Source organism: Orcinus orca, chromosome 16, assembly GCF_937001465.1.
Source record: "Orcinus orca chromosome 16, mOrcOrc1.1, whole genome shotgun sequence".
Classification (NCBI taxonomy): Eukaryota; Metazoa; Chordata; class Mammalia; order Artiodactyla; family Delphinidae; genus Orcinus; species Orcinus orca.
Genome location: NC_064574.1, coordinates 69,159,390 through 69,182,620, shown reverse-complemented (window position 1 = coordinate 69,182,620; position 23,231 = coordinate 69,159,390).

Below are 23,231 nucleotides of genomic sequence, written 5' to 3'. Positions count from 1 at the left end.
TTTTTTTTCCCTATCTATTTGTCTCCTAGACCATTTTCCTATTGACTTATTGTACTTACTTTTTAGTGGAACTCTGTCTTTATTAGGGGGCTGAGACTGTAGAGAGAGCTATGCTAATTATGTATGCCCCTTTCCTCCAGAATCTAAACCTTCCCCAAAATAGACACAGAGGTCAGACACTGTCATCATGGAGCTCAGAGTTCAGTAAGGAAGGTGGGGTATAAATTATAATGCAGCATAAGTGCTATAATGGATGTCTACTCGAGCTATGCTCATGACACAAAGAAATGTATTAACTCTCTGTGGGTGGAAGCAAAAAAGCATTATAGACAAGGTACAGCTGAGCCAGGTCTTAAAGAATTAGTAGTTGATAGCCTTGAAGACTCTGAATTAAAAGACTACTGGAGGCGGAGATCACCTTCCTCCCCACAGATACACCAGAAATACATCTACGCGTGGAACAACTCCTACGGAGCACCTACTGAACGCTGGCAGAAGACCTCAGACCTCCCAAAAGGCAAGGAACCCCCCACGTACCTGGTTAGGGCAAAAGAAAAAACTAAACAGAGACAAAAGGATAGGGACGGGTCCTGCACCAGCGGGAGAGAGCTGTGAAGGAGGAAAAGTGTCCACACACCAGGAAGCCCCTTCGCGGGTGGAGACTTCGGGAGGCGGAGTGGGGGAGCTTGGGAGCCGCGGAGGAGAGCACAGCAACAGGGGTGCGGAGGGCAAAGCGGACAGATTCCAGCGCAGAGGATCGGGCCGACCGGAACTCACCAGCCGAGAGGCTTTTCTGCTCGCCCGCCGGGGCGGGCGGGACTGGGAGCTGAGGCTCCGGCTTTTGTCGGAGCGCCGGGAGAGGACTGGGGTTGGCGGCGTGAACACGGCCTGCAGGGCGTTAGTGCACCGCGGCTAGCCGGGAGAGAGTCCGGGGAAAAGTCTGGACCTGCCGAAGAGGCAAGAGACTTTTACGTCCCTCTTTGTTTCCTGGTGCACGAGGAGAGGGGATTAAGAACGCTGCTTGAGAGAGCTCCAGGGACGGGCGCGAGCCGCAGCTGAAAGTGCGGAGCCCAGAGACGGACATGAGACGCTAAGGCCGCTGCTGCCGCCACCAGGAGGCCTGTGTGCGAACACAGGTCACTAGCCACACGCCCTTCCGGGGAGCCTGTGCAGCCCGCCACTGCCAGGGTCCCGGGATCCAGGGACAACTCGCCCGGGAGATCGCACGGCGCGCCTCAGGCTGCAACGTCACGCCGGCCTCTGCCGCTGCAGGCCCGCCCCACACTCCGTGACCCTCCCTACCCCCCGGCCTGAGTGAGCCAGAGCCTCCGAATCAGCGGCTCCTTTAACCCCGTCCTGTCTGAGCAAAGAACAGACGCCCTCCGGCGACCTACACGCACAGGCGGGGCCAAATCCAAAGCTGAGCCCCTGGGAGCTGTGAGAACAAAGAAGAGAAAGGGAAATCTCTCCCAGCAGCCTCAGAAGCAGCGGATTAAAGCTCCACAATCAACTTGATATACCCTGCATCTGTGGAATACCTGAATAGTCAACGAATCATCCCAAATTAAGGAGCCCTGTGGATGAAAGGCTCTTGGTGCTGCAGCCAGGAGTCAGTGCTGTGCCTCTGAGGTGGGAGAGCCAACTTCAGGACACTGGTCCACAAGAGGCCTCCCAGCTGCACATAATATCAAACAGCAAAAATCTCCGAGAGATCTCCATCTCAATGCCAGCACCCAGCTTCACTCAACGACCAGCAAGCTACAGTGCTGGACATCCTATGCCAAACAACTAGCAAGACAGGAACACAACCCCACCCATTAGCAGAGAGGCTGCCCAAAATCATAATAAGTCTACAGACACCCCAAAACACACCACCAGACGTGGACCTGCCCACCAGAAAGACAAGATCCAGCCTCATCCACCAGAACACAGGCACTAGTACCCTCCACCAGGAAGCCGACACAACCCACTGAACCAACCTTAGCCACTGGGGACAGACACAAAAAACAACAGGAACTACGAACCTTCAGCCTGCAAAAAAGGAGACCCCAAACACAGTAAGATAAGCAAAATGAAAAGACAGAAAAACACACAGCAGATGAAGGAGCAAGATAAAAACCCACCAGACCTAACAAATGAAGAGGAAATAGGCAGTCTACCTGAAAAAGAATTCAGAATAATGATAGTAAGGTTGATCCGAAATCTTGGAGATAGAATGGACAATAGAATGGACAAAATGCAAGAATCAGTTAACAAGGACCTAGAAGAACTAAAGATGAAACAGGCAACGATGAACAACACAATAAATGAAATTAAAAGTACTCTAGATGGGATCAATAGCAGAATAACTGAGGCAGAAGAACGGATAAGTGACCTGGAAGATAAAATAGTGGAAATAACTACTGCAGAGCAGAATAAAGAAAAAAGAATGAAAAGAACTGAGGACAGTCTCAGAGACCTCTGGGACAACATTAAACGCACCAACATTCGAATTATAGGGGTTCCAGAAGAAGAAGAGAAAAAGAAAGGGACTGAGAAAATATTTGAAGAGATTATAGTTGAAAACTTCCCTAATATGGGAAAGGAAATAGTTAATCAAGTCCAGGAAGCACAGAGAGTCCCATACAGGATAAATCCAAGGAGAAATATGCCAAGACACATATTAATCAAACTGTCAAAAATTAAATACAAAGAAAACATATTAAAAGCAGCAAGGGAAAAACAACAAATAACACACAAGGGAATCCCCATAAGGTTAACAGCTGATCTTTCAGCAGAAACTCTGCAAGCCAGAAGGGAGTGGCAGGACATATTGAAAGTGTTGAAGGAGAAAAACCTGCAACCAAGATTACTCTACCCAGCAAGGATCTCATTCAGATTTGATGGAGAAATTAAAACCTTTACAGACAAGCAAAAGCTGAGAGAGTTCAGCACCACCAAACCAGCTCTACAACAACTGCTAAAGGAACTTCTCTAGGCAAGAAACACAAAAGAAGGAAAAGACCTACAATAACAAACCCCAAACAATTAAGAAAATGGGAATGGGAACACACATATCGATAATTACCTTAAATGTAAATGGACTAAATGCTCCCACCAAAAGACACAGATGGGCTGAATGGATACAAAAACAAGACCCATATATTTGCTGTCTACAAGAGACCCACTTCAGACCTAGAGACACATACAGACTGAAAGTAAGGGGATGGAAAAAGGTATTTCATGCAAATGGAAACCAAAAGAAAGCTGGAGTAGCAATTCTCATATAAGTTATATATATATATATATATATATATATATATATATGTAGTTTGCTTGAGTGCAGTGTTTTTTGTTTTCTGTACTGAATTCATTAGCATGGGTCGGTATAAAATTTAGCATAGGTCAATATGTAATTTGTAAACTAATAAGGTCTTAAAAGTGAGGAATTAAGTCTTTTAAATTTAATTATTTATTGCAAAGAGCAGAATAGCATACATAAACAGGTGCCTAAGGAAAACTTGTATTCTAATATGGAACTCTCATGAACACCTTTTTTTTTTCTTCTAACGGTATGATAGTAGGCCATTTGATTATTTTTATGGCTTTAACTTTACAACAATGAAATATTCGTAAATTTTAAAAAGTATTTTTCTTTATTTGATGCGGGTGGGATACTGGAGAAATGAAAGGTCAAACATCTATTGAGGAATCCATACTTGTCTATATATTGTGTACTTTTATTTCAAGAACTGATTTAAAATTCCTAAAAGGATGCTATAATAAGTTATTATGCCATTTTACAGACTGAATTAAGTGAATTTCAGGGAGGTATGAAACTTGCCTAAGGCTATCCAGCTACCAAGCGGTAGAAGTGAGAATTAAATCCAGGTATACCTATAAAAAAAACTAAAAAAAAAAAAAAAAAAGAAGGCGAGGGCAGCACCAGGGTATGGGGTTGTTAGTTTTATAGGGGTGACTAATTTCATACGCTGATGAGTGGGAGGAGTATTCCAGCTATTTTGGGGAAGGGGTGGGGATTTCTAGGAATTGAGCCACCGCCCACTTTTTGACCTTTATGGTCATCCTTGGAACTGTCGTGGCACCTGTGGGTGTGTCGCTTAGCTTGCTGATGTGTTACAATGAGTGTATACTGAGGCTCAAGGTCTAGTGGAAGTAGACTCGTCCGCCATCTTGGACCTATTTTGTTCTAATCAGTTTATGTTGTGTCCTCGGGCTATGTAATTCTTTTAAAGGTTGTGCCCTGCCCCCTTTCCTCCTGTTTCATACTGAATATATAATATTTACCAGAGTATGTTTTAATAATTAATACATGATATATTGTATAATTAATTTATATATCATATATATAATGATATCTATAGGTATTTGTTCTAATAAGTCATTAAAAATAAATGAATATTCTTTTTCTTTCATAAAAAAATAAATAAATTAATTAAGAATCATGGTAATGAAAAAAAAAAAGACTACTGGAAATGAAAAAAAAAAAAAAGAATTAGTAGTTGAGTAGACAAGATGGGGAGGTATCCATTCAATATTTGTCAGATCAGTAAATTAAGGGCATATCACACAGAGAAAGCAACATGTGCAGCAAAAGTGACAAAGTTTAAACAGCTTAGTCTCTTCGGGAAAACTGCCGACTCGGTGTAGCTAAATAAAGAGGGAGGCAGAGAGTGCGGGCAAGTGGGCCTGAGAGCTCAAAAAATAAAACAGAGTATACCTAAGAAAAATTAGATGAAGGAAATGAAATTGATAAAAGCAGAAATTATTGGTTTGAAGGGCATAAAAACAGTAGAATTAACTAATTCCAAGAGTTGTTTCTACAAAAGAAAGAAAGAGCAAGGGAAAAGAGAGGGCCAGAGACAGGAAGGATAGGAAGAAGGGGTGGAGGGAGAGAGGATAGACAAAGGTCTGCAAGTTTAATCAAGGGGAAATGGAAACTACATGGAAAGTTAATTTACTGAAGATATATTTACAGAGTGCTTAATACTTGCCAGGTCTTGGAGTAGGTGTTGGAGACAAAACAGCTGTATAAAGAGATATGTCTTCTGCCTTGGAGAAGCTGAATTGTGGATGAGGAAGTGCTTCTTTAAACATATAATTATCAGATGAAAATGTAACTACCAATTGAAAGTGGTATGAAGGAAAAGTAAAGAGTCCAATGAGAGGTTATAGCAAGATCAAAAATTAATGTGGGGCTGGGTGCTGGATCATGAAAGGCTTTTTGAAATTGTGACTTTTAAGCCAATGTCTGGTGAAGGAGAATGAGTTAACCAGGCAAAAAGTGACTGGAAATGCAATCCAGGGGGAAAACCAGCCTGTGTGAAGGTCTTGAGGTAGGAAAGAACATGGTCAAGTTCAAGTAACTGGAAGAAGGTTGAGGGGCTGCAGCAAACAAAGGAAGCAGAGAGTTACAAAGACTTATAGGTAGGATGACCGATAGTCCCAGTTTGACCAGGACTGAGGGGTGGGGGTGGGTGCTGGGTTGTGGGAATTTCCATCTTAAAACTGGGACAGTCCCAGGCTAACCTAGATGAATTGGTCACCTTATTTACAGGCCTTCTTCAACATTTTGGACCTTAGCAGAAGAACAATATGGTGGCCATAATCAAGGCAGCCATAGTGAGGATGGAGAGAAATGAATGGATTTAAGAAATATTTAGAGGTAAGTTGATAGAACTTGATGACTAAATGATAGCCAGGGAAGGAAATAGGGCAGAGGGAATAATCAAGGGAACAATCAATTGACAATTTTTGGCTTTAGAAACCAAAGGAATATGCATAAAAAAGGAATAAAAGCACCAAAAAAATGACACTAAATTTGTTCATTGACATCAACTGTCAAATCAGCGCTCCTGATTTTATCACCATTGAGCTATACAGAAATAAATCTTAGTACCCTCCATCTCTTCCATTCCTGGGGTTGAAAAGGAAACTAGGCCTGGTGGAAACCCAAATGTGCTTGAGAAAGAATTTGGAAGTCAGTTTCAACCTTTAAAGAAAGGGAGTGTTCCTCACCCTAGTAAGGGGGTATGACTCAACATAATGAGAAACGAAAAGTAGGAAGCCTTTAATACCGAGTGCATTCATCTTGCATTCAGATGGCACGTCAAGGAATGTATTACTCTTGCCCCTCCCCCCACTCCCAACTCGCAGACTCCCTTATTTAACCCAGAGGAAATTGCAACTGAATTATGAAGTCCTTTCAAAACTAGACATTTGACACATCTGTTACAGAAGCCTTATAAAAAGCACACTGGATACCTGTAAATTTTATAATTATGTCAATTCAAACTCAAAGACACTCACATGAATTAAAAAAATATATATTTCCAGCTCAAATCTCAGAGTTTCTTCTGCCTGCCGTTGAGATATGGGGAATATTTGCTGTATGCACTAAATTCTTTTCTTTAACTGCCCATGTCAGGAGAGCACAGGACTGGAATGAAGATGAGCACAGTAGACCAAGGATGAGAGCTTATTGAACACGTAGATTTAATCCAGGTTCAAAAGCACAATCCCAGTGAGATCTAAATCAGGTATCTGGACAAGTGAGAACTTGCTTTCCAATACCCCTGAATCCTCAATGGAAGGATGCTTTTTTTTTTAGACATGGGAGCAGAATGCCAAGTCTGGGATGGGCTACCAACATCATTCAGCGCAAACTTATATCTCAGTTTGTTTTTCAAGCATTCATTCACTCATTCATTAATTTAACAAATAGTTATTGAGCACCTACTTCTAGGAATTTGGGATATGTCCATGAAAACAGATACAAATCCTTCCTCTCAGTGATTTTAGATTCTAAAGAAAGGATTCAAGTAATAAACAATAAGAATAAGCAACATACGTAATGCATGAGTAAGTTATACAGTACCATCTGGTGGAAGGTGAAAGCAGTTCCATAACAAAAGAAAAAGGAGGGCAGGGTAAAAGAGATCACAGTGATTGTGAGAGGAGGGGCAGGTTGCAATTTAAATAAATTGGTTGAGTAGCTCTCCTTGTGAAGACAACGTTTAAAAACATATTTGAAAGAGGTGAGGGAATCAGCCATGGGGACCTTTAGGAGGAGAGCCTGGTTGATTGTTGTTGTTTCTTTCCTCCACATAGTCCAGAGTCATCTAAAATGGGACTTTTAGCCAAGTGCTCCACTAGGCTCAGAAGCTGGGTTTTGCTTGTGTCGCACCCATAAGTCATGTGACCTGATCAATTTCATCTGTAATACTCTAAACTTAGCCCACCACCCTTACAATTTCCATGCTTCCAGAGCCTCCTCTGCAGTTCTTGCTGTGTTGTAGCTTGACAGAATGCCTTGAACTTGTCTGTTTGGGTGTCTATCTTCTGTACAAGGCAGTAGAGAAGCTCAGAGATTAGGGCGAATCAAATTAGAAACTGACTCTGCAGCTTAACACTGACCGTCCTTGGACAAGTTAGTTAACCTCTATGAGTCTCAATTTTCTTATCCGTAAAGTAAGATAATAATATCTACTAAGTAGAGTTGTCATTAGTATTAACCAGAGAAACTGTAGAGCGCTTAGCATAAGTGCTTGGCAAAACAGTAAGCACTTCATTAAAGCTAACACTTCTTGATGGTACTCATATCAGAGCCATCTCTTTGTTGCTTTTTTTTTTTTTTTTTTTGCGGTACGCGGGCCTCTCACTGTTGTGGCCTCTCCCGTTGCGGAGCACAGGCTCCGGACGCGCAGGCTCAGCGGCCATGGCTCACGGGCCCAGCCGCTCCGTGGCATGTGGGATCTTCCCGGACCGGGGCACGAACCCGCGTCCCCTGCATCAGCAGGCGGACTTTCAACCACTGCGCCACCAGGGAAGCCCCAGAGCCATCTCTTTGGAGGCAAGCTCCCTCTTGTATTCCATTCTAGTTTACCAGTGTCCACCTTAGAGCCTGGCGTGGGTAAGTATGAGCAATGGAATCCAGTTCTTCCAAGACTACCCAGAAAAACATGCCTGAAGCCCCACTGGAGAACTCGCCCTCTGTACCTGGCCGGTAAATAGCCATCCATCTATTCACCAGGATGAGAAGTTTAAACACACACACAATAATCAGACTTTATCCTTCTTTTTTTTTTTTTTTCCCCTGAATTTACTATCTTGGGAAGAGTGGAGTAACCAGGTAAGGGAAATATTTGGCAAAGTTTTTCTTTCCTTGTAACATGCTATTAAAGGAGACTGTTTCTTATCCAAATTGTAGTATTTCTTGGTCCTTCTTTGTTTCAAAATGTATTCTTTGTCTAAAATTAAAGCATAATGTTAATAATAAAATTAATTCTCTGGTGTATCAGGCTGCAATATAAAGGTAGGATGTGATTCTCTATATAGAAGGGCTTCATAAAGAGAATCAGATCTCTGATCCCAAATGCCTTGCAGTGTGGATAGAAAGTTAGGTACCAAATTAAAAAGATTTTTCCCAAGTCTCCTTTCTTACTGCATTTTAGAGTTTCAGAATTATAACATCATGGTGCTCAGACTCTGTTCGTAAGCGTTAGTCTCTGGTGGCTAATGGGCAAAGTCCATAATTACCCCACCCTTCTGGATGTCCCAGCAGGAAACAAGTGGTTATGACATGCAGGCATCTCTGAAGTCTCTTAAGGTTGAGGGGCTCTGGGTGGAAACGACATGCTGGGCCAAGGAAAGTGGCAATATGATCATTCTTGCTGTGAGCTGATTTGGATACAGATGTTAAGGAAAGAGGTCATGGTTATCTGACACTTTTCTATATCCAAGTTTCACAAGCTTTGGTTTGCGAACCAAATCCAGCCTATTGCCTGCCTTTGTAAGTAAATTTTATGGTTGCTTGTAGTGGTCACTCCTTTTCTTTTCACATAGTCAAGTATGCGTCCACAGCTGAATAGAAATCCTACCAATCTTCCGCTTTCCTGGTTGAAGTCCATGATCTAGAAAAGAGGTCGGCAAACTATAACCCACAAGCCAGTTCTGGCCCGTTGCTTGTTTTGTCAATAAAGGTTATTGGAACACATACACACCCATTCATTTCTGTATTGTCTGTGAGTGCTTTCAAGCCATAATGGCGACATTGAGTAGTTGCAACAGGGGCCTGCTAAGCCAAAAATATTTATCGTCTGACCCTTTACAGAAAGTTTTGCCAACCCCTCATTCTGTATGAATAAAGTTTTCTGAAGAATTTGCACCCAGAGAAGCTTGTGAAAGAATTAAATCATCACCCACATATGGCAGTAGACACCTGTATTCACACTCCGGCAAATCTGGGGACTGGCTTTGGGCCTCAATGCAGCAACTTGTTGCAGCAGAAAACCATCACCTCTCACATTAAATTAAGGCTGTGGATGTGAAACGGATGGGTCTTGTGGTTTTGTTGGTATTTAATTTTTTCAAATTTTTTCCTTTGTTTTACAACTGTGTAAGAGCTAAAAGAATAAGGAACTTTTAACTAAGACATCTATTTGTAAACATTTAATTTATATTTGAATAAAAATAACTTAAGTGACACTAGAACTTCTGGAGAAGTTTTGTAAGGGGATCTGTAAATTTCTCGGGTTTGAGAAACAAAAGTGAAGCAACTTTTCCTGTTGGTTGAGGAGCCAGTGGAAAGAAGTAATGGGGGAAAAATGGGTGTAGACAACTGTTTTGAAAAATTTACTGTGAAAGAGTAATATTAGCAATAGTGTGCAGGGGAGGGTGAGATTCAAAAGAGGCTTTTGTGAGTACTTTTTTTAATAGAAGAGGCTTCTCTATTTAAATTTCAAAGGGATTCTTGTTGGCAATCATTGATCTGTTTACTGCCCTGATAATTTTCCAAAATGTCGTACAAATGGAATCATATAGTGTGTCCCTTTCTGAGTATGTCTTCTTTCACTTGGCAAAAAACACTTCAGATTCATCCATGCAGTTGTGGGTATCAATAGTTCATTCCTTTTTATTCTTGAGTAGTAGCCCATCGTATGGATGTACCACCGTTTCTTTAACCATTCACTACTTAAAGGGCATTTGCATCATTTCCAGATTTTGACAGTTATGACGAAACCTGTAATAAACATTCACACACAGGTTTTTGTGTGAAAATAAATTTTACTTTTTCTTGGGTAAATCCCTGGGAGTGGCATTGCTGAGTCGTATGATCATTGTATGTTTAATTTTACCATAAACTGACAAGCTGTTTTCTAAAGTGGCTGTACTATTTTGTTGAATTTAATTTTTTCAAAAATTAGTGAATGAGCTCATTTTTTTCCCTCAAGACTGCTTTGGCTATTCGGGGTCTTTTGTGTCCCCATACAAATTTTAAGATTTTTTGTTCTAGTTCTGTAAAAAATGCCACTGGTAGTTTGATAGGGATTGCATTGAATCTGTAGATTGCTTTGGGTAGTACAGTCATTTTCACAATATTGATTCTTCCAATCCAAGAACATGGTATATCTCTCCATCTGTTGGTATCATCTTTAATTTCTTTCATCAGTGTCTTTTATAGTTTTCTGAGTACGGGTCTTTTGTCTCCCTAGGTAGGTTTATTCCTAGGCATTTATTCTTTCTGTTGCAATGATAAATGGGAGTGTTTCCTTAATTTCTCTTTCAGATTTTTCATCATTAGTGTGTAGGAATGCAAGAGATTTCTGTGCATTAATTTCATATCCTGCAACTTTACCAAATTCATTGATTAGCTATAGTAGTTTTCTGGTGGCATCTTTCGGATTCTCTATGTATAGTATCATGTCATCTGCAAACAGTGACAGTTTTACTTCTTCTTTTCCAATTTGTATTTCTTTTATTTCTTTTTCTTCTCTGATTGCCATGGCTAGGACTTCCAAAACTATGTTGAATAATAGTGGCAAGAGTGGACATCCTTATCTTGTTCCTGATCCTACAGGAAATGCTTTCAGTTTTTCCCCATTGAGAATGATGTTTGCTGTGGGTTTGTCGTATATGGCCTTTATTATGTTGAGGTAGGTTCCCTCTATGCCCACTTTCTGGAGAGTTTTTTTTTATCATAAATGGGTGTTGAATTTTGTCAGAAGCTTTTGCTACATCTATTGAGATGAGCATATGGTTTTTATTCTTCAATTTGTTATTATGGAATCAGACTTCCTAACTTCAGACTATACTACAAAGCTACAGTAATCAAGACAATATGGTACTGGCACAAAAATAGAAATATGGAACAGGATAGAAAGTCCAGAGATAAACTCTCCCACCTATGGTCAACTCATCTATGACAAAGGAGGCAAGGATATACAATGGAGAAAAGACAGTCTCTTCAATAAATGGTGCTGGGGAAAGTGGGCAGTTACACGTAAAAGAATGAAATTAGAACACTCCCTAACACCATACACAAAAATAAACTCAAAATGGATTAGAGACCTAAATGTAAGGCCAGACACTATAAAATTCTTAGAGGAAAACATAGGAAGAACACTCTTTGACGTAAATCACAGCAAGATCTTTTTTGACCCACCTCCTAGAGTAATGGAAATTAAAAAAATAAACAAATGGGACCTAATGAAACTTAAAAGATTTTGTAAAGCAAAGGAAACTGCAAACAAGATGAAAAAACAACCCTTAGAATGGGAGAAAATATTTGCAAACAAATCAATGGACAAAGGATTAATCTCCAAAATATATAAAGAGCTCATGCAGCTCAATGTTAAAAAAACAAACAACCCAATCCAAAAATGGGCAGAAGACCTAAATAGACATTTCTCCAAAGAAGACATACAGATGGCCAAGAAGCACATGAAAAGCTGCTCAACATCACTAATTATCAGAGAGATGCAAACCAAACTACAATGCGGTATCACCTCACACCAGTTAGAATGGGCATCATCAGAAAATCTACAAACAACAAATGCTGGTGAGGGTGTAGAGAAAAGGGAACCCTCTTGCACTGTTGGTGGGAATGTAAACTGATACAGCCACTATGGAGAACAGTATGGAGGTTCCTTAAAAAAACTAAAAATAGAATTACCATATGACCCAGCAATCCCACTACTGGGCATATACCCAGAGAAAATCATAATTCAAAAAGACACATGCACCCCAATGTTCATTGGAGCTCTATTTACAATAGCCAGGTAATGGAAGCAACCTAAATGCCCATTGACATACGAATGGATAAAGAAGTTGTGGTACATATATACAATGGAATATGACTCAGCCATAAAGAGGAATGAAATTGGGTCATTTGTAGAGACGTGGATGGATCTAAAGATGGTCATACAGAGTGAAGTAAGTCAGAAAGAGGAAAAACAAATATCGTATATTAATGCATATATGTGGAACCTAGAAAAATGGTACAGATGAACCAGTTTGCAGGGCAGAAATAGTGACACAGATGTAGAGCACAAACATATGGACAACAAGGGGGGGAAGTGGTGGGGGTGGTGGTGGTGGTGGGATGAATTGGGTGATTGGGATTGACATATATACACTAATATGTATAAAATGGATAACTAATAAGAACCTGCTGTATAAAAAAATAAATAAAATAAAATTCAAAAATTCAAGAAAAAATTAGGGAATGAAATTAAAATGCATAAAAATAGGTATAAAATAGGTAACTAATGGGAACCTGCTGTATAGTACAGGGAATTCCATTTTGTTGTACAGTAGACACTAAAGCAACATTGTAAAGCATCTATATGTCAATTAAAAAAAAAAAAAAGCCAAAGGCAAGAACCTGTACAGAGGAACAGAGGGAAGATACAAAATGCAGTCGGCATAGGTGAATATTAAAGATTCCAGAAAAAAGAACAGGATGGGATCCAGAGAAAAGGCTGGCCTTACCCAGAGAAACATCACCTTTCTCACTGTGAGAGGAGAGAGGACAGGAAGGTTGAGGCAGACGTTGGCTTCTTCTCAGAGCTGAGAGGTAGCGTCCATCGTTGAAACAGAAACTAGCAAAAGGGGAAAGGAGGTCGAAGTTCGAGAAGAGGGGAGAAGATTTCAAGCAATCTTTGCCGAGTGTGGAGAAACAGGCTGCCTAGAGAAATGTAGTGAGATGTATGGGTGGCATTGGGCTGGTCATCAGCGCTACCAATGTGCTTGTTTGGAACAAAATGGGTTTATGAGAGCAGCCAGAGAGTAACCGAAAGGATGATAATTAATCTCAAGCGGGACAGACAAGAAAATGAAGATGGGGGGATGATGGATAGGAAGAAAGTAAAAGAGTTGTTTCAATTATTAAGCTATTGTCGCAGCTTTCAACTCACCTGGAGCTGGCATTGGTGCTCTGAAAGTGACATTTGGGCATGGCCAGCTGGCTTCCTATCAGACTCTGCTGAGAGAGAGAGAGAGAGAGAGAGAGAGAGAGAGAGAGAGAGAAACTAGAGGGTGATTGCAAGGCTGGAGGTGGGAGGAGGGACTTGCTTGTCCCTGTATGCCTGTTGTTCCTGCGACCATCACCCTAGCAATGCTTCTTCACGTTGGCAGTGACACTTCCTTCCTGAAGCAGCAGCTGAAGCCAGTTTGCAGCTTTTCCGTCACTCTCAGAACTAGCTTCATGGCACCCTCTCAAAGACAGCAGACCCAGCCAAGCAGTGCCCCTCCTCAGAGATCTGGGACCTAGCACCAGGGGACCCCTCCTCCAAGCTGCTGTGTTTTAGCAATTCCAGCATTTTCTCTCTGTTTCTTCTTTCTAGTGATGCTAGCTGCTTCCTGCAGTCACACCTGAAAGTTAGAGCGTTTTGCCTTTTCAGTTCTTCAATACCCGTTAGCACTCTTTCATATTAAATTCTTTCTGCTCAACTAACTGTGCTGCCTTTCTCTTGAACGAGCTCTGAGGGATACAGGAAACATTGAACTAGAGGTACCTAAGAAGTGCAGGAAGAGTAGTAATAAAAAAAGTTTGAGGAAGTAAATTGGAAGGATAGAAGGTCTGCATGCTTGAATTAGGAATTTAGAATGGAAGAGTTTGGGAGTGAAGACAAGGTGAAGGGTGCTTTGGCCAGAGTGGATGGCTGAGATGGAGGGGAAGGTTATTAGAGGTGAAGAAATCATAGAACTGAGATGCATTACAAAGCCATTGAAATCAGCCTAGATGCTGGCAAGGGCTGGGATGGAAAGGAAGAATGTGTGACAAGAATTAAGTAGAAGGTGGTCAAAAGGTACAAACTTCCAGTTATAAGATAAATAAGTACATGGGATGTAATGTGCAACATGATGATTATAGTTAAGACTACCGTATGGTATATTTGAAAGTTGTTAAGAGAGTAGATCTTAAGAGTTCTCATCACAAGGAAAAAAAACATATATATATTTTTTTTGTATCTGTAAGAGATGATGGACATTAACTTACTGTGGTGATCATTTCACAATACATATAAGTCAAATTATTATTCTGTATATCTTAAATTTATACAAAGCTGTATGTCAACTGTATCTCAATAAAGCTGGGGTAAAACTGGGGAGAAATTAAATAAATAACAAGGCAAGGTCCAGAATGTCATTAGATGAATGGGATATGGAGGGGATAGGGTGTCAGAATTGAGTGACTTGAACTTTAGAAGAATAGTTTGTTTTTTAATGAGATGAAGTTATAAAATTTTACTGAGAGATATGCAAAGACTTGAATAAATGAAAAATATACACCAAAAACCTGAAGGGAAAGACTCAGTTATCTCCAATTATTTCTAATCTTAATCCCAATGGAACTTCTTTAGACCTTGATTCTCATCTATAAGAATATCCTGGCAGAAACAAATAAAATTTTGGGGGGAAAAAGGGTAATGAACATTCAATAGATATTAATATGTACTCTAAAGCTAAATTATAAAACAGCAAATTGATGACAAAGGAATACACAGATAACAATGGAACAGACTAGAGTCTAGAAATAGATCAAAGAAAATTACATGGAAGTTTAGAACATTGTAAAAGTGGCATTTCACATTTGTGGTGATAATAATTTGAAGACAATTGCTTAGCCATTTGGAAAAAAATATTAGACTTATACAGGTCAATACATAAAGGAGAAAACCCTTTCTTATTAAGTAATAGAAGTAAGGTTAACAATCAGTGGAAACTGGCTCAGTCTTGATGCCTTAAGCCTGATATTTTGTGTACCCTCTGTGGGCCCTTGGCTACTGGTATGGCATCCGAAGGCAGTCCCTTTGGTCAGGAATCTTAAAATTGCAAGTGACAGAAAGCTAAACTCAAGCTGGCTTAAGATAAACAAAATTTCATATATGCAACTTAAAAGCCCAAAGATGTAATTGGGATATGGCCTCTTCAGGAATCTGAAATTTTGTCATTAGAATCTGTTTCATTCAATCTCTGACCGCCACTCTCTTGGCTTCATTGTCCAGTTCTATCACTTGGCGGCAAGATGGAGACCAGCATTTCTGATGCCTACTCCTCCCTGGCTCAAGTGTAGCAGAAAAGAGGACAAGTTCTCTTCCAGAAGTAGTCCCAAAAGTCCCATTGATTCTCATTGGCTCCAGCTGGGTCACATGCCCATTCATGAACCAATCACTGTTACCAGGAGAATACAGAGTTTCTATTAGTCAGATCTGGGCTAGGATTCTGGGGTAGAAGGTTAACTCCATTCAAGTCACATGGAGCAAGAATCAGCAAATGATGGCTGTCCAGTGGAACTCAGGGGACTATTACTAAAGGAAGAAGGAGAAAATAGTGGATAGCTTAAAACAAATAAACAACAACAAAAACAGCAGATGTCTCCCATAATAACTGATACATTGGGGTTCTCCTCTTATTTGTGTTTTATTTCCCTGAATCCCTCCCCAGTTTCCTGGGGCTCTGACCACCATCACCTGCCCGCTTATGCTGGTATGTACCTACGATATGCCTTCCCTTAGCCTCCTGTGATTGGTTGGAGTCCTTCTTTATCCATAAACATCCTCTTAAAAGACCAAAGTCTTTATCTGTAGGAATAGCCTGCAGAACGTAGGTGTCATGAATATTATTCTCAATATCAGCATTCTTTCATTCAGCAAATATGTATCAAGCATATTCTATGTGCAGGAACTGAGCACACAGTGGAAAATAAAGCAGAAAAGAGGAATTAATTCAAATGTTACATGGAGACTATAATCTGTATTGATGTGCATCACCCTTGGTGGCCAGCCTTACTTACTGTTAAGAGTACCCTCTCTAGGGGCTTCCCTGGTGGCGCAGTGGTTGGGGGTCCGCCTGCCGATGCAGGGGACACGGGTTCGTGCCCCGGTCTGGGAGGATCCCACATGCCGCGGAGCGGCTGGGCCCGTGAGCCATGGCCGCTGAGCCTGTGCGTCCGGACCCTGTGCTCTGCAATGGGAGAGACCACGACAGTGAGAAGCCCGCGTACCGCCAAAAAAAAAAAAAAAAAGAGTACCCTCTCCCCGGTCTGTTGCCCTGTCTCCTCAACACCTGAATCCATATAGGTGTGAATCATTTCACATCACTGTGGTAAAAATGTCCAGAATACTTACTGGTACTTTATTTGTTTAATTTTATTTTAAATATTTATTTTATTTTACTTTATTTTTATTTTTGGCTGCATCGGGTCTTAGTTGTTGCACGCGGGCTCTTCGTTGCAGCATGCCGGCTTCTCTCTAGTTGTGACCTGTGGGGTTTTTTTTTTCTCTCTCTAGCTGTGCACAGGCTCCAGAGTGCGTGGGCTCTGTAGTTTGCAGCAGGCAGGCTCTCTAGTTGAAGTGCGCGGGCTCAGTAGTTGTGGCGCACAGGCTTAGTTGCCCCGAGGCATGTGGGATCCTAGCTCCCCGACCAGGGATCAAACCCACAGCCCCTGCAATGGAATGGCGGACTCTTTACCACTGGACCACCAGGGAAGTCCCCGTAATGGTACTTTAAACTAATTTGCCTCTTGGGTCTCAATCTATCCCACTCATGGACATTACACTCCAAGTCAAAGACAAGACAGCAGAGCATGTTGGCTGGAATTGAATGGAAGTCCATCCATCAGCCACGAGGTTTCAGAATGGGCAGCATTCATCCCCCAAACATGTACAGGGCAGTGACCAAAGGGTTTTATGCAAGGAGGACAGTGAATAAAATGTGAGTTGAGCATGCCAGGAGCTTTCCATCTAGTGGGGAAGAAAGGAGTATCCACAGCTGGTAGCACGACAAGGAATAGTGTAATGAAAGCCCTATAGTGGCATGGACAAGGAATTGAAAATGGAAGGATTTTCTGGCTAGGTGTGGGGTGGCTCAGGATTGGGGACGGGGAGAGTTGTTGTGGAAAGTGGGCTCTGTGAGCTTGAGCTTGAGGAATAGCTGTCATGCTTATAATTTATCCTAAAAGCTTCACTCCTGGCCAGTTCTCTGTAAACTCTGCGCTTCAGCTCCAAAATACTGACTGCCCATGTACACTGAAGACACAAAACATTCTCACGCCAGTAGTGGTTGTCTGCTGTTGTGTAACAAATTACCCCAATACTCAGTGGCTTAAAACAGCATACATTTATTTTCTCACAGTATCTATGGGTCAGGAGTTCGGAGCAGCTTGGTTGAGTGATTCTGGTTCAGGGTCTCTCACAACGTTACAGTCAAGATGTCTGCTAAGGGCATGGTCTCTGAAGGCTTAATGGGTACTGGAGAATCTCCATCTAAACTCACTCACATGGCTGTTGGCAGGAGGCCTCGGGGCCTTCCTGGCTACTGGCCAGATACTAAGGATCCTCACCATGTGGACCTTTCCATAGGGCTTCTTCAGTGTCCTTACAACATGTCAGCTGGCTATTCCCAGAGCAAGTGATCGGAGAGAGAGAGAGTGGAGATGTAGCCACAGGGCTTTTTATAACCAAGTCTTCAAAACCACACATGGGCACTTCTGCTTTCTTGTATTCATTAGCAGCAAGTCAGTAAGTCTAGCACATACTCAAGGAGAGGGAAGTTAGACTCCACCACTTGTAAGAAGAAATATCAAAGAATTTGGACATATTTTTAAACCACCTCCATCCCTCCATGCCTTTGATGATATTGATGCTATGCTCTTTTAGGTAGTATGGCAAATAGGTTAAAAACACAGGCTCTAGAGTCAAAATACCTAGGTTGGAATCTCAGGTCTACCACATATTTTCAGTGTGACCTTAGGCAAATGACCTCTTGGGCCTCAGTCTCCTTTATCTGCAAAATGGGGAGAATATTAACACCTACTTCATATGGTTGTTATGAGGATGAAATGAGGTAATACATGTAAATATCATATGAATAATACATGTAAAGCACATAGAACAGTGACTGGCACACAGTGAGTGCTCAAAAAATATTAGCTTATTATTATTATTATTATTATCCACTCTTATCTCCACTTAGCAAACTCCTATTCTTTCAAGACTGAATTTGAATGCTTCCTCTTTTGCTAAGTTTCCCAGATCTCCTGGGCAAATTTTCTTCTTCTTACCTCTAAGGTACTCTAGCTGTTTGATTATTCTTATAATTGGTACTTTTCAAACTCTGTCATCATTACTTAATTATGCCTCTATGTCCCCCACCAAATGGTGTGGCCTGTGAGGATAGATTCTAATCTTCTTAGAGGCAGATTCTCTGGAAGGGGAAAGAAGGCAGATTATGAGCAGCCTGTGGGTGACTCAATTTTTCACCCCAGAGGTGGGACCATGAGGAAAGAGAGGACTGAGTTTTTATGGTAAGTGATTTCCCAACCACAGCAGCCTGGAGTTAACACCAACTTCTCCCCAGGGTCACCTGGTGGAGGCTCTTGGGAGGGAATTCTGGCTTCGGGAGAGAAGCCTCTCTATCAGAGCTCTGACACCGGGAACCTGGGTGCTCATTACGCCTTCAAACACTTCTCGGGGGAACCGTTAGCTGGTTTCACATACAAGGAAGTACATTTTTAGGAGCATGTGATATTCTGGAAATGTCTTTATGCAGGAGAAGAACAACTAAAGAGGAGGGATGACTCCAAATTTCCTGAGCATCTGGGGACACTTGTTTTTACATAATGAGGTATTAGAAGGACCCAAATTAAACCCAAACTGGTGCCCCTTCCTCCAGTATGCCATAGAGGAGGGGTGGGGAGTAGAGAAGACCCAGGCTGCTCTCAACAGTAAGTTCCTCCTACAGAAGGGGTTTCATCAGCTTTTACATCCTCCAAAAGTAACAGACTATTATGCTATTTAAGATGATGCTTAGGGAATTCCCTGGACGTCCAGTGGTTAGGACTCGGCACTTTCACTGTTGTGGGCCCGGGTTCGATGCCTGGTTGGGGAACTAAGATCCTGCAAGCCATGCGGTGTGGCCAAAAAATAAATAAATTAAATGATGCTTAAAAGGAATTGTTCCTATGGCTGTTCCAGGTTCAGACTTTTATCTCTGTTGACTCTACAGTATGGATGTAACAGGAAAGTACATTCCTTCCTTCCCCAGACTGTAACATTGAAAATTATAGCCTAGATTCTAGAAGATGTATGAAGTGGAGATAACTGATGGGAATGTCCAAACCATTCTGAACATTTTCAAAAGCAGCTTCTACCCAAATGAAGGGTGTCCTGAAGCCCCCATGCCTATATTAAGAGCCTTGTTGACATTTGTTTTGACTTGCCTACACCATCTCCATTAATTCTCCCAAGTCATAACTTGAAGTAGGTGGACATCAGTCAGTAACTCCCATAACATCTGGCTCCAAGAGTGGGCATGTGCCATGGACCTGATCCGGCCAATCAGAGCTTCCAACCACTAGAACTGAGGCAGAAGATGAAGAGTAGACATGTTTGTCCTGATTCACATCAAGCTCCTGGATCAACTCATACCTGAAATCCACCACACTACATTCCAAACTCTCAAGTTACATGCCCTTATAAATTATTTCATTGAATCAAGCCTTTCTTTTTTCTTTTTTCTTTTTTGGCTACGCCGTGTGGCTTGTGGGATCTTAGTTCCCCAACCAGGGATGGAACCTGGGAACCTGGGCAGTGAGAGCACCAAGTCCTAACCACTGGACCACCAGGGAATTCCCTGAATCAAGCCATTTTTAATTAAATTGGATTCTTTCCCCTGAGACTCCAAACAGTTCTGACTTACATGATGGAGAGAAACAGAATAGCAGGTATCAATCTCCTTTGCCCTCTTGTTCTACACAGCAAACATCTATCTGAAATTTTTGTACTGGAAATTCCTCCTGAGAGATAGTAATATTTATAGCTTTCAGTCCCCCTTAAAACTCTGTACCTTTGAGAATACATTTTTATAAGTATTTTAATTAGAAGATGGGGAAGAGCAAATTCATATAACATTTTTGAAAAGTAACTTAGCAATATATATCAAGAAACTTAAAAAGCAACCTTGTATACTGTATCTCAAGAATTCCCCTTTTTAGGCATTCAACCTAAAACAATAAGAATACCTGGGAAATTAGGAAAGACAAGAATCTCATTTGCTAAACTACCAGTTCTCATAGAGACTAGAATGTCATTCAGGATTAGATCTTTCAGGACTCAACGCTCTTGTAGACCCTACATTATCTTGACACGTGCTCAGAAACACATTGTTTCCTACTCTGTTATGATGGTGAATTATTTATACTCTGTACTTAATCAATACTATTATTGCTAAGTGCTCTCTACTCAGCTTCTTCTTACTCTGAATCCTTTGCTTAATCATGGCGTCCACTGTCCTATGGCATCAGCCGCCTCCAAGTCTGGTGCTGCTCTCTTTCTGTGTGTCTTTTAGCCTCTGCTCCCACCACCTACTGCTGACTCTCTCTCTGGCTGATGTATGGTTCCTGCTGATAATGGTTCCTATGGACCCATGGTTCCTGATGAACAAAAGCTCCTACTGACCTGATGAACAAAATCTCCTACAAAAGCTACTTCTGTCTCCTGTTGACCTGTGGCATCTGCTGACTCATGGCTCATGCTAACTCTTGGTTTCTATAGATCCACAGTTCTTCCTGACCCATGGCTTCTGTTGACCCCTTGCTCTTACTGTTCCATGGATCCTACTGAACTCTGACTCCTAATGACCCTTGGTCCCTACTCATTTATTTCTTCTGCTGGCCCATGTCTTTTGCTGAAACATAGCTCCTGCTAACCGATGCCTTCTGTTCACTCATAACTTGTAGTGGGAAGAAGAAAAGGATCCAACCCTTCAGAAAACTCAGGGTTCCAGAAAACTAGATCTCAGTTCAGGGAAGGTCTGGAACCTCAACAGAAATCTGTAGCACTGATTATGGAAACTGCCTAGGAGTGCACTATCCCTGTACAGACTTCTTGTGCCTTCCCCAAGCCCCCTCAATTGACTCCATTGCTCGTTTTCAATCATATGGTATCTGAGAGACCATGAAAAATCTTCCAGCTCTAGGCTAGTGGAAATGAGTTAGTTTTTGCAGAAAATCCCTAATTCAACGTCTTGAAAGCATGCTTTCTCTGTGAAGCCCCAAAGAAGCCAGTTTATGCAGTATGTGTGATGATTTTTGAGCACTTTAGAAAAGTTTATCTTCTGTTTGAAAAGAAATAAGTTCCTCAAGTAGAATTACTACCTGCATAGGAAATATTTAAAAGGAAAGACAGCAAGAAACACAGATTTATAGAATTTCAGGGATGAGAGATACTCGTAAACTTTGAATCTCTCCTCTTTTGTATGAACGTCTTATACAAGATCCTATCTAAGAACAACCTAGTCTCTCCTTGAATGCCTCCAGTGAACAGGAGCTAGACCATTCTATTTTTGCATTGTTTTTATTATAACAAAGATTTCTTACACTGATCCCAATATCTTTCTCCCTGTAATGAATTCGGCCCTATGGACCAATGGGGGGGGGGAAGGTGAATTTCTCATTTCACAATTTTTCAAATATTTAAATGCAAACTGTTGAATCATTAATTAATTAATTAATTTATTCTTTAGTCCCCCCCAAACAAATAATTATTTTGCCCCAAATGTCAATAGTATCAAGATTGAGAAACATTACCATATCCCATTCCAATACATAGAAAGAAATGTTATTGCTTCCAAAGAAGGGATTTACATGACATGAAGGATTATTTTTCCTCAAAATGAAATATGCTGAGGATTGAGGAGAGAAAATGTCAGGCCTCAAGTCATTTTTCTTTTCTCTAAATGTACCAAAGAGTATGAGAATGAAGCTCCTATCTGTCTTCAACTTCATAGACTTCTTAACAAAGTTTTCATTACATTGTTTTTCACCTCCTTCTACTTATTTGAAAGGATGGTGAGGAATTCAGTGCTTTGTGGCTGCATGTAGAACAAAGGCAACCCTTTGCTCACGGCTTACAATCAGTCTCAAAAGCTCCTCTCCGTATCCCCTGGCTGCCTCCTATTTGGGCTGATTTCTACCCTGGAGTTACATGTGTGAAAGCACAGCCCAGCACGTTTGCAGTCTGTACCAGAGATCTGGAAGTCATGGCTAAGCCTCTCTGCTTGGGATTTCCAGCCACCTGGCAAATTCTACTCATAGAGGAAGCATTTGTTCTTGCTACTACTCTTGCTGTTGGATGGGTTGAATGCTCATGATCTGAAGTATCCTTTGCTATGAATAAGATGACAAGTAAATAGAGATAAGCTTATTTTCATTTTAAAGGTAAATAAAAACCTAGGTGTAATATTTGCCAGAATAAGAACTAGTAATATCCTTAATATATAAAGAACTCTGACAAATCAATAAGAAAACCTCAAAGCCCCACTACTTAATAAAAATCAAAGTAAAACTGTAACATTTTAATCCACAAAATTACCAAATTTTTAAAAATTTGTGTTGATTTAGGGTTAGGTATATCTGCCCTACTAAAAGGAATGAAAATTAGCACAAATTTCTTAAAATTCCAATCTGGAATTATATATAAAGAACTTTAAAAATAATTAATACCCTTTGGAGCAAAAATTTCCCTTCTAGGAATTTATCCTGGGGAAATAACTGGAGATTCAGAGAGAGATTTATGCACAAGAATGTAATCAAAGCATTTATGATAGAAAAAAACAGAAAGTATCTAAATTGTTAAAAATTATGTTATATCCTATAATGAAAAATATGCAATCATTAAAATTATGATTTTTTTAAATTTAATAATTCAAGAAATTGCTCCCAATCTTATGTGATTAGTAAAAAAATATACAAAATATTTTATTTAGCATGAAATTGATGGAGAATGAGCATGGATCAAGTGGGGGAAAAAGCATCAGATTGGTAGCAGAGATTATTTGGGCATGGAGAATCGTGAGTGATTCTTTGTCACTATCTTTATAATCGTTCCAATTCTTGTACAATACACATGTACTGCTTTGATAATTCAAAAATTGTTAAAGATTTTTAA